This window comes from Miniopterus natalensis, chromosome 1 (genome assembly GCF_054644295.1).
Source record: "Miniopterus natalensis isolate mMinNat1 chromosome 1, mMinNat1.hap1, whole genome shotgun sequence".
In the NCBI taxonomy this organism is placed as follows: domain Eukaryota; kingdom Metazoa; phylum Chordata; class Mammalia; order Chiroptera; family Miniopteridae; genus Miniopterus; species Miniopterus natalensis.
Genome location: NC_142081.1, coordinates 201,004,736 through 201,017,802, shown reverse-complemented (window position 1 = coordinate 201,017,802; position 13,067 = coordinate 201,004,736).

Below are 13,067 nucleotides of genomic sequence, written 5' to 3'. Positions count from 1 at the left end.
CCTGGAGCCCTGGGGACTGCCCAATGCCCAATGGAATCGAAGGGCAGGCTTCTCCTCCCACCACAGGCCCGCTGACCGCTGCCTCCCCTTGCCCACCCCTGGACTCCGCCTCCCTCGCCCTAACCTGCTCTCATCCCGCCTGAACTCCTCCCCTGACTTCTGTCCCTTGCCCACCCCCCCCACTGCCAGCCCCACGGAGACCTGGGGTCCTGCACCTGTCCCTCAGGGCACCACAAGAACAGAGGAAGCAAGGTTCCAACGCCAACCAGCAGGGCCTGGCACGTTCCCTGGGACCCACGTAGGGCCCTGCTGAAAGGGATACGGTGGCAACCCTCATCCTGGCCCCACTTGGGGGCCAGCACGAGGTCTGTGGAGGCAGCCCAAGGTGTGCCAAGAGCCAGGTTCCCTCCTACTGGACCTGCCCTCTGCCGGTGCTTCCTGAGCGGTGCCCGTCAGTGTCTGGTCCTACCCAGGAGGGCCACCCGGACAGGCCTGGGCTTTTCTGCCCTCCGTGGCTGGCACAGCACCCCCAGGTCGTTTCAGCAGCCTTGTCTCAGGCCAGGGTGGAGGGACGTCAGACAGGATGCTGGGAACCTGAGCGCAGAGGGGTAGTCCCAGGGGACAGTGGGTGGCCAGGAGGGACAAAGCCCTGGCTGCCAGCACCCCTGCCTGGGAGAGAACCTGGGGGCTGGAGGGAGGCTGGCGCAGTGCCCGTGGCGGCAGGGCATCCCCTGTGCAGACACCTCCTTCCGCCCTGCATGGGAAGATGAGCTCACCAGCCTGTCTCCTGGGTGCACTAGGGGCGGGGGGCGCATCTGTGGCCAGGGTGGGCATCCTGCCAGGTCTGGCATACATTCCAAATGAGCACGACAGCCTCCCTTCCCCAGACAGGTGCCAGGGAGCCCCAGACAAGCAAGGTGTGACGGGGCTTTGTGAGGCCTCCAGGGACAAGCAGGGGGAGGGCCCCAGGCAGGTACACTGTCGGGCCCTGGCCGCTCTGCCCACATGGACTGCTGCCTCTGGGGCTCCCTCGAGGGGCCTGGCCACATCACCCGCATGCTCAGGACCTGACCCAGGGCCACACAGCTAAAGACAGGGACTGCAGCACCATATCACCCCCACCCCAGCCCCTCGACCAAGACACCCAGAGCCCAGCCGCCTCGCCACTACGCTGCCCACAGCCCAGAAACCCCTCCGGCCTCCAGCCTCTGCCCTAGCCCCGAGACCCCTGGTCAGATCAGCCCAGCTCAGCTCCAGACCCTCCAGGGCCAGCTTGCTGAGAAGACCATGCCACCCTGCCACCCCACCACCCTGCCACCCCACAGCCCTGCCCCGCTGGACCCTTGGCCCCAGGGCACCCCTCAGCCACCCCTGACCTGGGGTGGGGTCTGGGCTCAGAGCTGGTCCTGTTGTCAGATCACTGCGGTGGCTCTGCCGTCCCCTCCAGGGCACACCTGCAGGGAGGGGGCCACGGTCTTGGCCTTCAAGGGAAACGTGGCCATGGAATGCCAAGGGGCCCTCCTTCTGCCAGCTGAACCCTTCTGCGCTGCCCCTTCCTGCACATGAAGAGCCACAGCAGCATCTTATTTCTCTCTTTGCCCTAACTGCCAGGGAGTTCAGGATCAAGCCAAGGGCTTAAAAGCAACAACTCTTCCTCCCCAGGTTCTGGAGTGTTTCTCTTTTCTTGGCCTAAATGAATTCATTGGGAAAAAGCTGTATTTTTTCGGCACTTAAAGCTCAGACCTGCACACCAGACATGCCTGGTGCCCACCTCCTGGTGCTCACGGTCCTTCTGTCCCAGCTCCACGGCCTGCCCCCCACTCCGCCCCTGGCTCCACACAGCCACCCCAGAACCTGCAGTCCTGGCTCTGGCCGGGACTGGCCATCGAGCGTGGGGCTGGGGCGGGGCAGCTCTGAGCCTCACCTGAGTTCATGCAAAGCCAGTTCTCAGGTCCCAGGGGGGCCCCAGAACCCATCCTGTTTCAAGGGCGTCAACACGCACAGACACACAGGCCATCTGCCTACACAGGTGGTCTCCCTCTTCAAGAACCTAGGGACCTACCTGAGCCCCCAGCCGACTCCTGGGTGGAAGGGGTGTCCTGAGCAGGAGTGAGCTCCCCGTCCCTGAAGGGTTCAAGCCAGGGCCAACATTGTGCCAGGACACTGGCAGACCTGCTATGGCAGGTGCCGGGCTCAGGAAAGTATCACACCCTGAGTGGGCAATGGCCAGATGGCAAGGCCCTGACACCTGGCATCCCCTGTGTCTGGCCCGAGTCCACCCTGCCTGGATGCTCCCAGAGGGCAGGGCCTTGGGCTTTGGGGAGCCGGCTGGAGGCTCGGTGGGCCCATGGCCTGGCAGGTACCCCGGGTGAGCATGGCTGTGCTCAGGCCACTGTCAACGGGCTGCTGTGCTCCTCAAGGGCCACTAACCCTGCTCACCTGGCAGGACCGATGTGTCTGTGGGGCAGGCCCCGGCTCCGGCTGGCAGCAGCTGGCAGCTACACGTGGTCAGAATGGGGGGGCTCCTCTGCACATGCTGAGGGTTCTGAGAGCCCCCTGTGCAGAGGGTGAGCTCCATGCTCTGCCACCCCTGCACCCAGCCAGCTGTCCCGGGGGCTAAGGCTGCACTCCCTGCCCCTGTGGCAGGGGGACAGTGGGCGGCTGGCAACAGCCCCACACGGTCAGTCGTTCCTGCCCGCATAGCCATAGCCTTTTCCTGGGGACCGAGGTCTTGACTCTTAGGGGCCCCAGTCCTCCTACCCAGCCCTGAAACCCCCTCTACTGGCCCCAGGGTGCTGGACAGGTGTGGGCTGGGCAGGGGCATGGGGCTCAGCCGACCCCTTTGGCCCTCCAGCACCCTAGGCCCCCATCTTACATAAGAGAACCTCAGTGGTCCAGGACTGAGGACAGAGCCTTGGGAGCAGCACTAGAAACCTGGAGGTGGGGTGAACAGGCCTCTCCTAAGGCCAGCCCTGCTGAACCAAACAAGTGTCCTGTCCACGGTGGGGCGGCCCTGCAGGAGAGACTTCATAGCTCGGGGCGCTATCTGCCTCTGTCCCTGGCGGCGCACGTGGCAAGCTATATGGCTGTCCCTGGAATGGTTTCTGACCACCAGGGCCACACACACATAGCCCTGAGACCTCAGAGACCCTGCCCTGGAGGCCCCTGGCCAGCTTATCTAGGACCCGGGGTCTCAGACTCACCAAGCTGCTGGTGCGGAGCTGAGGACATCTCAGGGCTGCCCCTCTGAGGTCTCCGGCGGACGACAGTGGGCAGGTCTGGCCTCTGGGGGTGATCTCTCCAGGGCAGGAGACTGCAGGGTGAGCTACAGGGGTGTGAGGAGGCTCTGCTGCGTGCTCCAGGCCTTCCGATAGAGACCCAAGTCTGTTACCTCACCCCGTTGGGTGGCACCTCTACCCTCCCAGTTTTACAAACATGCCCGAGAGCACTCAACAATGCTGGCAGAGCTGGGACCCCTGCACCAGGGCCTTATGGGCTGGGACCACCCTGGACAGGAAGGACGGAGTCTGGGGAGGGGCCCTGGGGAGCCAGAGGTGCTAAGGCTGAGGCCCCTGGGTGTGGGGGGGGTCCTGCCCAAGAGGGGCGGGTGGCTCACCAGCCTGCTCCCCTTTCCTGAGGGTCATCTTCAGGGAGTGGGGGCAGGGCAGGCTGGGGAGGACCGGCAGAGAGAGGCCCGGGGAGGGGAGCGGGCTGGCCCCCATCGAGTCTACACCTGCCCGGGGAGCAGCGTTTCTGGCACTACCAGTTCTGTGAGCTCAACAGCAGCAAACAGCCCAGAATCCTTTAAGCTCTTTACAAGGGGAACACGGTGTCTGGGCCACGGGGAAAGGAGTAGGCGTGCTCCTCCGAGCTCCCCAGGTCCCGCAGTGCTGGCCAGCACAGGGGTCTCCCAGGAGTGGGGCGTGAGCCCGTCAGCCTGCGAGCCGGGCTGGGGGTGGCCCTGGCGGCTGCCCTGTCTTGGGGCCTGGACTCACAGTCTCCCGACAGTGAGGTGGACGGACATGGACGGGGGCAGGACAGCGTCAGGACAGGGATGGGGCACAGAGTGAGGCCTCTCCAAGGCCCCTAAGACGCGCGGTTTTGGAGATCCGCTGCTCCCTCCCCCTTCAGAGCGATGGATGCAGCAGGGGGGCGCGAAAGTAGGAGCTGCGTGTGTGGATGGCCCCACGCCCCCGACCAGCGTGGTGAGGTCTGCCCCCCGTAACACTTAGCTATGGGGGCAGAAAGCGGCCCATGGACTGGCCGCAACCCCCACCCCCTCACCCCCCGTGAGTGGAGCCCAGGACTGGGCCGCCCTCTTCACCCCACCCTGGGACTGCGCCTCGGCCCCGAGGCCCCCATCACCCGCAGGATAAACCTAACGAGCCCCACAGGGGTGGGGTCAGCCCCAAGGCTGCAGGGGACAGGCTTAGCTGAACCCCTAGAGACCTCTGATGTGCCAGATGGGGGGTGAGGGCAAATGTCACAGGAGACATGGCCATGTAAGCCAGAGGTGGGGTGCTTGGGAGGGCAGCTCATGGCGACACTGCAGGGGCCACAGGTGTGCACAGGAGGGGCCCTTCTTGCTTGGCTGTGTGTCCCTGGGCAGGTCACTGCCCTCTTTGAACCTGAGCAGATTCCTTACCTGTCTACCTGAGATCAGTCACCCCCTTGGTCCCACGCAGCCCCAGAGAAAGGAGCCCTTTCCTGAGCTGGCCGGGGTGGGCTAGGTCCCTGAGCTCCCAGCGTTTGTGAGCTAAGCTGGGAACTGGGCTGGCCTGGAGTCTGCACTAGCCAAAGGTTGCTCTCAGCCAGGTCAGGGGTCTATGGGGCTGGGGGACATCCAGAGCCCTGATCAGAGGCTGAAGCCCTGGACCCTGCTTATGCCCCGAGGACACGCTCCGGCGAGTGCACGCAAGGACACCCAGACTCGGCCTGGGCCCCAGGTGTGCCAGGACCTGAAGCCCCTGCCCTCGCTGTGCGTGCTCGGGCGGGGTGGAGAGCCTGCCTGGCCTTGCTCTGACCCAGTTTTCCAGGCTCTCCGTGCCCGGGAGGGCAGGCAACATTGCTATGGGAGCTCACGGGCTTCTCGGCAGCTTCCTGGGGGCACCTGGCTGGTCGGATGCGCTGAGGGCTTGGCTGCTCGCTGTGAACGCGCACACGCACACGCGCACACACGCGGACATGGGCACAGGCATGTGCTCAAAGGTGTGTCCCCATGGGCCCCCTCTGAGGGCTCCAGGCCACACCCAGGACCCGCTGGGGGCCTCCCTGGACTCAGGCCGAGCTGGGCGCACCTATATCCTACATCCTGTTCTTGTGCCTCTAATTCCTGCCGTGGTCACCAGGCTGTCCTGCCGACCCCATTGTCTGCCTCTGGGTGGACCAAGCCCAGTGGCCTCCCTGACCTCTCTCCTGGGAGCCAGTGGTGGAGCCTGGGGGACCATGGATTTTGGGCTCAGCCTCAGAGTCAGGGGCCTGGACGAAGTCCCAGAGGAGGGGTGGGAGGGAGGGTCCGACGGACAGGGGGCAGCAGGAATACTTCCAGGGCAGAGGCTGCTGGAGGAGGGAGGGGCGGGGTAGGACAGAGGTTGGCGTGGGAAGGGAGCCCTGGCCACGATAAGCCCCTTTGATCTGCACTGAGGCAACACAGACCCCATCCTGAGATAACCTGGGCCTGGGAACCAGGCTCCAGCCCCAGGGGCCCTCTCCAAGGACACCCCACCCCCTCCTACCCCAGCCGTGGGCAGACCCTGGTCCAGAAGGGGACTGGTCCGCAGGGCAGTTTTGGCTGGAAACTGGGGCCAGGGAGGCTTAAGCCAAGACTGGGCAGGGACCCCACAGAGCCGGCCTGGTTACAGGGAGGGGAGCCTTGTCTACCCACGCCCCTCCGGGAGCTGCTCTGCCCCACCCTCACCCTGGTCCCCCAGGCCACCCCCAGCCCTGGCCTCCCTGTGTCCAGCCCTCTCTGCCCAGCCTCCCTGCCAGTCCCCACCCGCCTTCACCCCGAGCCTGGGGCCCCCGAGAGGCCACTCCCAGGCTGGAGCCTGCTGGGCAGCATCCTCGGTCCTGGGGGCACAGGGGCAGGCCCGGCTCCGAGTGGGGCGGGTGTGTGCTGCCAGGGCACCCTCTGCACGACAGCTACCCTCTGCTGGTCGTCATCTCCGCATCCCCGTCCCTGCAGAGCAGCCAGCTGACCAATAAAGCTGTCAGCAGCCGGCGGGCAGGCAGGCAGGCGTGGCGGGAGGGAGGTCCGCAGACATCTCTATTAGGAGCCGCAGCCCCGCTCAGCCCAGGGGCCAGGGGCGGCTGAGAGGAGCGCCCAGCGAGGGAGCAGTGCTCAGGCTCGGCGCAGGCAGGGCCCGCTGTTCCCCAGGCCCCCTCGCCCCTGCACTCACCCAACAGGCAGAGACGCAAACTGAGGCTGGGGCTGCGTGGTGATGGTGTCGAGGGGGCCAGCACCCCCAGGACCCCCCGAGGCACCGCACCTCACGCCTCCCTCTGAGTAGGGGTGCCCTGGGGAGGCCACAGTCCCCCAGGGCCTGAGCAGACCCTCAGCAAACAGTCGTAGGGACAGATCCCTCGTAAGTGGTTAACCACGCTCTGCTTCCGTTTCCCCATCTGTAAAATGGTCCCGTGCTGACCGAGTTGCGCAACAATTAGGGTTAAACAAACACGCCTCCCCTGGTGCCCATCGAGTGCCGGCTGGAGCTGCAGGACGGCACACTTGCCTGCCCCCGGGTCTCCACCGCTCAGGGTTTTGAGAACCTCAGCGCCTGGGGAGACCCACAGGAGCCCCAAGCTCCTGGGTGGATGGGACCAAAACAGGCTTCTTGCAGGAGCACTGGCTTCGGCCATCACCCTGCCCCCCTGACCCAAATCGGGGGCTGGCAAGACCCCACTCAAGCTACAGCCTCTCTTCTTAGAGGTCAACAGCTGGGCTTGGGGGGAAGTCCTGCGGGAGCCAGCTGCTCCCCATCTCTCCTTCCTGGGAGCTGGAGAGGTGTGTGCAATGGGGTGCCATGGGGGTCTGGGGCCAGCAGAGTCCAGCCAAAGCCTCCTGTCCTGGGATCCCCAGAGCCAGGGCCCCTTCCTGGGGCAGCCCAGGACCCCCACAGGCTCACCTCCTCCCCAAGCCCCCCCTGAGCCCTTTTCTCAGGCTGCTTCCTGCCTCCCACAGCCTTCCGGGCAGGTGGTGCCTTTTACAGATGGGAGACTGAGGCCCTGGGTGTAAGGCAGACACCCCAGGACTGGACCAGGGTGGTGCTGGGTCCAATCCAAGACTCTGCCCGGACACCAGGCTTTGACCTTGCACCCCCTAGTCCACCCCAGGCCAAGTGCTGCTGCAGCTCTGGCCCGACTGCCCACAGTGTCATTGGCGTCACCCAGAGCACTGGGACTGCGCTGGCTGCTGGGGCCGCCTGGAGCGGGTGCCATGTCCCTCACGCTGTGTTCTCCTGGGCGGAGAGCTGGCCCCTGCACTGGGGGGATAGTGGCTCAGGGTGGGCCCCGCTGGGGGTGCACTGGGAGAGCAGGGCTCCTGACAGCGGGAGGCTCGGTGAGCCAGTGGCCTCTGCCCAGCCTCGGCAAGTTCGCCCTGCAAACAGCTGCCTCCTCCAATTAGTTTGGTGTAGCCCTGTGTGCCAGCATCCGGCGGCTGGGCCCAGGGGAAGGGGGCAGGGGCCGACCTCCCTCTGGCTGCTGGGTGCCTGCCTGAGACTGGGGGGTCCAGCCTACGCTCTGGGATCCGTAAATACTGCAGAGAACACCCACCCTTCCCTCCCCAAGCTCAGCCGAAACCTTGGGCAAAGGAGCCGCACCTGGTCACTGTGTACGTGGGAAGGCCGTGCCACCCGAGGTTCTATGCCTTGGTTTCCCCGCCTGTCAAACAGGGCTGATATGGGGCTTGTGTGAGGATTGGCCCCCGGGGGTTCTTTGTCAGGAGCCACCATCACCACCAATTTCAGGCCCCCTGTTCCCAGCCCCCTGGGACGTGCGTGGGTCACCCAACCCGTCTTGGGGAGATCCCCTGGCCATGGCCTGGATGGGGTCCATCGCCGAAGTCGAGGTCCCCGCTGCCTGAGGAAGCAAGAGGGCCACTCTGAGCTGGCGCTGTGGCTGAGGTCTGTCCACCAGCGACCTGAGCCGGGACCAGCAGGGGCGGAGGGAGCTCAGGCCTCGAGGGGGCTCTGGCTGAGGCTCAGGGCAGAGTGCGCAGGGGCTTCCTGGAGCGGGCGATGGGCCAGCAGGACCCAAAGGAAGGGGCGGAAGGGGCATTCCCGGGAGGGCGAGGCTGCCCGCTGCAGGGAGGAGGGTGTGACTGGGGCTGGCCCCAGGGCCCGAGCCCGGATTCCTAATTCAGCCGGAGCCTGCGGAGTCGGGCTTGTTTATTCTTGGCAGGAAGGCTGGTGCTGGGGGCCGGAGGGGGCGGGGAGCGAAGCCTTTTCAAAAAATAATAATAATAAAAACGCTCATTTAGAAGGCTCCCAAGACGTGCTGAACTCCAAAAGGGTCCTGGAAAAAATGCTGAGAAGGTTTAAGTGTAAATGGACCCAAAACATCATAATTAAATTTCCCTTAAATTTACCAGAGTTTGGGGTCAAAGAAAAAATAAAACTTAGGGAAAATACACTTGAGGTTTTAGGCAAATGCCAAGTGCTTAGGAAAATAGATTTCTGAGCTGCTCAGCGGCTACCGGCCTGGCCCCCGCCAGCCCAGCCCAGGAGCTGCGGCAGCCTTAACCCCTCCCTGGCCATCTCTGGCCACCTCCTCACTGCCCCCACTCCTGGGCTCACCCCCAGACCGACTCTGCTCCCACCAGCTCCCTCCTGCCCCTCGTCACTGCAGAGCAGCCCTTGGTGCCAGGTTCTGCAGGAGCTGGGGGCCTCTCACCCCCAGCCTGGGTTGGAGCCCAGGGTAAGCCTAAGCCTTCATCTCCTCTCCCCCACCCTGCCACTACTCTCCTGTGTCTATACGTTTTTTGCTCATCTGGAAGCAACCACATTTTCCAAACCTAAAGTCAGGATTTGAGGTCTAGTGGTCTGAGTGAACCGAGGGGCAAAAAAGCCAAATTGTTTGGACTGGGGCTAATCACAGCACATCTGAGAAGACAGCCTTTGAACAGCACATGATTCACAGTATTGCCCTTTTTGCTCAGCCTGCCAGGAAGCTCAGAGCTAAAATTAAGGATATTCTACAGTAGCCGGTGTTGGCCAATGAATTCTGAAATATCTTCCCTTATCCACGTACTTCAAAATTCCATTTTTGGTTATAATGAGCGAGTCAATTGTGCTTTTTATTTAGATCCTCCTCAAATTCTCTGAGAATAAAGTTAAAAGGCATAAATTACCCACAATTCACAACAGCCACAGCCTCTCTCAAATGGGCTCTTTCTTCTTCGTGGGGAGGGGCTCAGCCCAGCCCAGCTCAGCGGATCATCGAGAGGAGCCTCCCCCTCAACCCCCTGGTGTCCTACCCTGGACCGTGGGGCCCACCCCTGTGTCCGAGCAGAGGAGACTTGGAGCATCGGGGTAGGGCAGAGAAGCTCCCAGCCGCAGCACCATCTCTGAGCCTGGCACTCCCTCCAGAAGGGAGCTGAGCAGGGGGCTCCCTTGCCTGGGTTCCAGGCCTGGCACTGGCCTTGACAGGCACCTATGAGCACGTGGCAGCCACCGCGGTCTGCCAGGAGTGCTGCGGAGAGCACGCGGGATGTAGATTCAAGGCCACACCAGGAGGGTTCCCATGTCTGAGCGCACCTCCCTGCCATGCCCCTCCTCACATCGGCCCAGGCCTGGCAGGAGGAGGCGAGGAGGGGTAAAGGCAGGAAGAGCTGCACCCAGGGCAACACTGCATCCCGCTTCCCTCCCACGGAGGCCCTTTAGGAGCTCACCGCACAGGCCCCAGCAAGCCGGCCGCCAGTTCTGAGTCACCGACCAGGCTGGGCTGGGCCAGGCTGCCCTCAGTCCCCCGACTCTGGTCTCGCCCTTGGCCTCCCACATTCACCTTCGCTCAGGAACCCTGTGGGTGTGGGCCTTGGGAGACGGGTAGGCGGGTGGGGGGAGCGGGCATGGAGGTGGGAACCCTGAGGGGTTCCCTGCATCAGGGCTGGCTCCCCGTCAGACCCTGCACCGCCACACTGGCCCTCATCCCGCTCTCCCCCACTGTCCAGCCCAGCTCACCTGTCTGGCGGCCCAGGGAGGGCCTACCTCGTCGGGGTGCCAGGTGACACTGCAAAGCGTCTCGGGGGAGATGACCCAGCAAGGGGGCTATGACAAAATAGTGGCTACCGATGGCTCATTTATGGAAAGCACCACTGAAATCTAGGACACATGGCTAAGATGGCCCCATAAACAGCGGGCCTGGCCCCAGGGCCACGGGAAGGAAGGCCCGAGAAGCACTCCTGGCTCCAGGTGAAGGTCGGTGTTAGCAACCCCGCAGCCCTCAGACCTTTTAGAAGCCATTTGGCCAAATCAGCCCAGAGCTACAAAGATGCTCCTGATCTTTGACCTAAATGCCACCAGGCAGTGCCCCTGGAGAGGCCAAATGAAGGGACCACTTCAGTTTGTGGGAGCCAGCACCAAAGGAACCAGCCAGATGGGGCATGCGGAGGGCAGAGGGGGGCCGTCCTTACCCCCCCCCCCGAAACCTAGTACTGTGACCTTATTTGGGAAAAGGGTCTTTGCAGGTATTGTTAACTTAAGCTCTTGAGATGAGACCACCTGGGTGGGTCCTACATCGAATGACATGTGTCCTTAGAAATGATGGAAGGCCACGTGACTATGGAGGCAGAGGTTGGAGCCATGCGGCCACCAGCTCAGGATGCCTGAAGCCCCCGAGGCTGGGAGAGGCAGAAGGAGCCCCCAGGAGCCTCCAGAGTTGAGCCCGGGCCTGAGACACCTTGATCTCAGAACTCCAGCCTCCGGGACCGTGAAAGGCTAAATTTCAGCACCCAGAGACTGGGGGTTTGTGGCAGCAGCCCTGGGAAAGGACTACAGGCTGGAAGCACCCAGGGGTCAGCCCAGGCCTGTTACCGGAGGAAGAGGGGCTCACTGCCCCTGTAGGCCCCAGGGAGAGGGAGTGGCCAGAGGTAGAAGTGCCTGTCTCCTGCCCGTTGGCCAAACCCACACAGAAGCTGGAGAGCAAGGGGGCCTGTGATGCCACGTGCGCTCGGGCTTCTGGGGACAGAACAGGTGGGATAAGTGGGGGAAGGACGAGGGTGTGGGGGGAACCCCGAGAACGGCTAGCACAGGCCCTCAATACCCCACGGGCACTTCTGCCAAGGACACAGCACTGGAGGCAGAAAGCAGGAAGCTACTTGACAAAGATGAATGGATGCTCACCTCTCAGAGACCATGGGACCCAGGGCACCCTTCTCTGGGGGTCAGGGAGGGGACCTTCTTCTCGGACACAACGCAGGGCCCTTTCTGGGCCTCAGAAGGGTCCAGTGGAAGGCCAGCCCTCAGGTGCAAGCGACCGGCCCCTCCTCCTTGCCCCACCCCAGGCCGACTCCTGCCCCACCTGCCAACTTCATCTACAAAGAAATCAGGGGTTTAAACCCAATCCAGCCCCCCCCCCCCAGAGGAAGGGGGCCCAGGGAGCCAGCAACCCACACCCATCCCAGGATACTAAGTAACTACTGAAGTAACTGGTTAATAGAGCAGAGCAGAATGTGTCACTGCGGCCCCTGGGATCTATCCTGGGGGAGGACCTAAGTGTGGGTGGCCTGGGGCTCTGCACTGGCGGGGCAGGGACAGCCCGCTTGGGGTTCAGCGGGCCCCAGCCTGTCTAGGAGACACGGGCTTCAGCAGAGCAGGGGATGAGAGCTGCCCGACCCAGCCGAGGTGCTCTTCTGTCAGGTGGGTGTGAGGGCTCCCTGGGGTGGGGCCCTTCCAGGGCCTTGATGTCTGGCCTTGGAGGCTGGGCGCTCTCCAGGCTGTAGTGGTCCCAGCAGCCAGTCACAGGGGGGAATTCACTGCCCATTTTCCTGATGAGCAAACCCTGTCCCAGAAGCCCCAGCCAGGCGGGCCAGAGGCACTTGGCTGGGGCGGCTGAGCCATGTCCAGGGGACATCTCTCTGGCTCCTGTGGACCCCAACCCTCCTGGGCTTGCCTGAAAGTGGGAGAGTCCGCTTCCTCGTGAACGTGGGCACAGAAGCCACAGCCACATTGGGTCCTCCCAGCTGGCACATCGCAGGCCAGGTCAGGCTCTGCCACCAGCCCCCCTTGGGGTCCTTCCTCAGAGCCCTAGGGTCGTGTCCCCAGCCCCTGCTGTCCATTGCAATGCCTGGCAAGCACCCAACCTCCAAACTCATGCCTGGGGGGGCGGGGGGCGGGATAATGACCCCCCTGGCGAGGGACTCAGGCAGTTTAGCTACACGTGTGCCACAGTCGCTTAACAAATGCCCCAGTGAGCTTCTGGGTTGAGGAGCCTCTGGATCCAGTCAGTCCCCTTGCAAGCGGGCAGCGCTGTCCTCCACCCCGGGCCTTTGCTCGCAGCACCCCTCCCGCGGGCCCCGAGGACTGGCCGCTGGCGCCTCAGGGTGCAGCGCGGGCAGCGCCTTCTCCTCGGAGCCTCTCGGACTTGCTTCGCCCGCTGAGACCGCCCCGAGCCCCTGATCGGCGGCTGGACCGTCACCGGGGCGCGCGCTGTGCCAACCGAGGGCTGCGCTTGGCCGCCCTGAGCGCGCAGCGGTGCGACGGGGACCGCGCTCGCCCGGCCCCGGCTCCCACGCCCTCGGAGACCGCCCGGCGCCCCCGCCGGCCCCACCCCCTAATCCCCGGCCGGCGAGGGAGCGAGCCGGGCCCCGCCTCCGGACCGCCCCAGGGGAGGGGAGGGGCGCGTCCCGCCCCCGAGCGCGTCGGGCGGGCGTGGCCGGGCCGGGCGGGCGGGGCCGGAGGCGGGGCGGGCGCGGGCCGGCCCCCACTGGCCGCGGCGAGCCGGGCCGCCCGACTCAGTGCGCGGTGGCGGCGGTGGCGGCGGCGGGAGCGGCGCGGGCGGCTGGCGCGGCGCGGTCCTGTTCCCCGGGCGCACGGCCGCAGCGGCGAGCGGGCGGCCGGAGGGAAGGCGCG